At 33.5% G+C, this 5,167-nt stretch overlaps 1 pseudogene; it reads left to right on the forward strand.

Moving 5' to 3' along the window:
• The first annotated feature begins 462 nt into the window (after window positions 1-462).
• LOC131874016 (14-3-3-like protein GF14 iota) lies at window positions 463-1,100 on the forward strand (annotated as a pseudogene).
• The last annotated feature ends 4,067 nt before the right edge of the window (window positions 1,101-5,167 follow it).

The following is a 5,167-nucleotide window of genomic DNA, read 5'->3' on the forward strand; positions in this document are numbered from 1 at the left end:
ATAGACAACACACATAATCTGTTTGACAAGACACTCAAGGCAGAAAGTGGCCGCATGGACAATGCATGTGGAGTGTTTGACAGAATATCATGTGAAACACAATCGTGGAAAGCTCAGACACGACATGTAAAGTGTTTGGTAGAATGCTTTAAATAAATGTGGTTTCTTTTAATGCAATGATTGTAGAGTATGCACCAAATTGCCATGACATTCATCAAAGCATAAAAGATAGTAACATCTAATTTGGCAACTTTCTTCATGACTCCACCATTTCGTCATATCGTTCGGCCTGCTCAGCAAGCTTTTCCATGTACACATGGTTTTCTCTCTCTCTTTTTCTATCATTTTCAAGGCCAAGTGAAACGCAAAAACCTCAAACTCGGGCTCAAAATGACCACAGTCGATCGAGCGAGAAGAAAATCACACCCACTAGTGCTGAAACCTTAGTATCCTTGCACAAAAATGCCTTGCTTGCTTCCGATCTCCTCAGAAACCCTCCTTATTGAAGAAGAAAAAGAGGCAGCAAAGGGCAATGATGTTAATGTTAAATGCATCAAGGAATATAGTCACAAAGTTGAGGATGAGTTTTGCAAGATTTGCAATGACATTCTCACAATCAATGATGAGCATCTTATCCCATCTTCTGGTAGTGGAGAGTCCACGGTCTTCTACTACAAGATGAAGGGAGATTATTATCGTTATCTTGCAGAGTTCAAGTCTGGAAATGAAAGGAAAGAAGTTGCAGACCAATCTCTCAAAGCTTATCAGGCAGCTTCAAATACATCAACAACTGACCTTCCTCCTACCCATCCTATCAGACTTGGTCTGGCATTGAATTTCTCAGTGTTCTACTATGAAATTCTAAATTCTCCTGAGAGAGCTTGCCATTTGGCCAAATAAGCATTTGATGAAGCAATTGCAAAGCTTGACACTCTTAGTGAAGAGTCCTACAAAGACAACACATTAATCATGCAACTACTGAAGGATAATCTTACTCTTTGGACATCTGATTTGCATGAAGAAGGGGGTGAAGATCAGGCTAAAGTGGAGGATGATAAGATAGAAGAACTTGAGCACTAGCATTGAGTGCATGATTCGCATGCAACTACCATGGAGATTGATGAAGGTGACTATATAAGAATTGATCATACCATCATATAAGCCTTCTTATTGTTCAGAGAAATATTATGTTCATGATGGGCAAGGATGTTCGAGAGCTTGTAGACATGAATTCATATGGTGAGATGATTACGAGAGCAAATGAAGCAAATGAAGATGGAGGCCACCTTGGCAAAATTGACAAATGAGTTATTTATTCAATGTAATAGGTTTGAAATTCTTTTTGTAAAAAGTGACTTATGTCACTTATTGTAACCCAAGGTTAGAAAGTTGACTTCTTCTACCCATAAAAGTGTAGGTTACTAACTCATTGAAATTCATGTAGAAAAGAGTTAGTTATTAACCCAGGATTAAAGTTAGTTACTAAGGTGGTTATTCTGGGAAGCCTATAAATACAAGGCTATTTGTAATGTATGGGGGAGACTTTTTATAGAGGAGAAAACTCTATTGGAATTCTAGGAGAAACTTGTAATGACATTTTGATTTGCACTATGTATAGAAAGGATTTTGGACTTGTATATTTCCAATAGGATAATGAAGAATACGTCTTAGTTCGTATGTTCTAAATGTGTTCATCTGTTATCATTGCCAATTTATTGTATGTCAAATTGGTAGCCTTTTTATGCATATGTGATTTGTACAATTGATATGATGATGCACAAGCAACCTTTGGTATCTCAGTTTGAATGTGTTGAAGTATCTTATCTCTGCGTATGTTGAGATTTGTCATTCTTCTTCATCATCATCTCATGGCTAAGCGTATTACGTTATAAACTCCCCATGTAATTTGTTACCAATGTGAGGAAATCTCAGTTGATGGTTGTATGTCTATTGTTAGGGTTTCTATCTTTATTTCTTTTTAGTTTAATTTTTTCTCCTTTATGTACTTTCAGGTTAAAAGTACACAAAATCCTAAATACCCCTATCATACGAGGGAGATGCCCCTCTCAAATGCAGAGGAAGATCATGTTTCATAGAACAATCTCTCCAACTGTTGGAACATTTGTCACTGCTCATCGGGCAAACAGGGTCAATTTTAGGTAAATGACCGCAATGACAAATTTGTTTACCAACAGATTTATACTTCTTAGTACCTCCATTTGAACCAATCTTTTTCTTGAACAACCATTTGCAACCAATAGGTTTTTTTCCTTTAAGAAATGGTACAAGATCCCATGTATCATTCTATTTCAAAGCTTCCATTTCTTCATCCATAGCAATTTTCCAGGAGTCTTCATCATTCATACCAAATGCCTCTTCTATAGATATAGGTTCATCTGCATGACTATTCAAAGAAAAAATACATATCCAATTGTTAGATAAATACCTTTTAGGTGGTTGTCTATGTCTTGTAGACCTTTGAACAAGATGAGTTGGAGGTTCTTCCTCCTCTTCTGAAGGTTTAGAGCTAGATGAGCTCTCCTCAACTTCTTTCCTATCTAGGGGTCTCGATTCAACTCTTTTAGGTGTAGAAGGAAATGGAATCACATATTCATGTTTATTTTGTTCTAGCTATAATGTAACAAAAGGAGGCTTAGTTTCTTAAAAATAAACACTTCCATGATGTATTACCTTTTGTGCGACAAGGCCCCAAAGCTTGTATCCTTTCACACCATAACTATATCTGATGAAGATACATTTTGCAACATTGTTCTCCAATTTTTTCTCTTCTCCTTTAGCACATGTGCATATGCACCACAATCAAAAACTCTAAGATGTCTCAATGAAGGCTTATGACTCAACCATGTCTCAATAGGCATTTTTGTTAAAAATTGTGCAGCCATATAATGACAATTTCTACATAATCCAAATAAGAAATAAAAGCAAATGAGTACTCAGAATGCACATACAAACTATTGAGCACTCTAGATGCACTTTTGCAGTATATAAAATGCACCCGTAGAAAAAATCCAGCATTGCTTATCTAGAACTCAGAATGCCCCCAATGTGAAGAAAATACATGTCTATACAACCATCTAAATGCACCAATACCCTTTTACTATTGCAAGTTTGAGACACCATTTTCCTAAAAAAAAGGTCACATTTGATAGGTTATAAGATAGCCACTTTAGGTTAGGTTTGAGACAGGCCAACAATAAAGACTGTTGATGATTAGGATTAAAAAAAGAATGAAAATGGTGAATAAAATGTTTGGTTATATGTAGTTTCCACACCAAAGTATTGGATATATGTGATTGCCACCCCAAATAATGCCAAAGAAATTCAAATGTAAAATATTTGATGCTATTCCCTTAATTTATCAAATAGTAAAGATGACAGTAATTATAATAAAAATAAATAAAATATTTATTAAGAGTGAAAATCAGAAATAAAGAGAAAAGATCATGAAACACTAAGGTCATGACCCCAAGAGCGAAGAATAAACAAGGAAGTATAATTCTATAAAAACTAGAGCACCCAAGATCTTGCTCCCAATGAGAAAAGAGATGTCATGTGCTAAGAGAGAATACATATAATATAGGGAAATACCAAGGTTGTAGCATCGTATGAGGAATAGAAGTCACAAGGGGAGAAATTGTGCAGATGCCCCCAAGTGTATAATAGAAATATAAATTCAATATGATAGTGGAATGGTTAAGGAGGTAGATCAAAGAGGTAAGTCTAGGGTAAAATTTAAAAACAAGATCAATAAAACATGAAATAGGAGATCCATAGAAAGTGATAAGTGACAATGATAAATGAACATGCCCCCAAATAGTAAGAATAAAAAAAAATGGGACTACTAGGAAAGGTTATATAAATGAATCACACTTGAAGATAAAATTTAAAAACCTAATGAAGAGTTAACAACTACATAATGTTGATCAATTTTAGTAGCATATGTTGATGGATTAAATCAAAATTACTTACGTGTGATAGTGAGGTATGGATCATCATTGACTATTATCACAAGGAATTCTAAGTATAATGAGAAAAATGAATGTAGTGAATTAGAAAAGAAAAAGAAGAAAGGAATGAGGAAAAATATTATTAGAAATGGATTTATCAAAGTATAAGTAAAGAAAAGAGGGGAGAAATATCACTTGGTAGAGACAAAGAATAAGGAAGAAGTCATAATAGGAGAGAAAATTATTGCAAAAGTAAGGAAAAGAAAAAGAAATAGAATAGGACATAGTTGGACCAAGTTAAATAATTAGTTTATACATTTCAATTATTAGTTATAGTTATAATTGAAAAGATTATAAAATTTGAGATAAAAATACAATTTTAAAGGAATATACTATTTAATAAATCTACACTTGATGATCAATAGATTTGGACATAATATAGTAAATAAAAAAAGGCGGATTGATATGCATTAATGAAGTGTGAGGAAACATTCAAGAAGAATTAGGTATGGAGGGTTTGAAGAATATTTGACATAGAATACCAATTTGCATTGAAGTAAAAGGATAAGTTGATTAGAATATTGGAAATTCACTAGAAAAGGAAAAGAGGAAGAGAAGGAAAGTTAATAGGAGGAAGATAAATAATGTGTTTTAAATTCATATTCAAATCAAAATATGAATATGTAATTCCTTATATGCCAATTTCATTTTCAAAAAAAGTGTAATAAAATACTATAATAGTTACAAAATAAGTTAGGTATAATCCATTCATTCATGAAAGGCTTAACACACCATTTAATAATGATGGTGGCTAATTGAAGTATAGTGGTGCACATAATGATGACACTCAATCAAGATTTTTCTTCAATATATGAATCCAACATTAGCTAAAAACACTTAAATTTGAAGGAACTCATCCCACATGGATACATACATGTATCCAGGCACTTAAAAGAGGGGTAACATCCTACATTAGCCAATAACATTTGAACTAGGCAAAAAGGTCCATACAAAACTACTACATCCAATCCAAAAGTCACCTACATGGACTAATGATCCACAAATCACCACTCATATTGTACCCAAGGCAATAAGCTAATTGCAATAGAAATTTAGATATTTTGAATATTTAGATTTTTTTTATATAGGTCACAAATCCTATTAGGAACTATGGGCCATGATTATAGTAGAGAGGAAAC

This window comes from Cryptomeria japonica, chromosome 3, assembly GCF_030272615.1.
Source record: "Cryptomeria japonica chromosome 3, Sugi_1.0, whole genome shotgun sequence".
Taxonomy (NCBI): domain Eukaryota; kingdom Viridiplantae; phylum Streptophyta; class Pinopsida; order Cupressales; family Cupressaceae; genus Cryptomeria; species Cryptomeria japonica.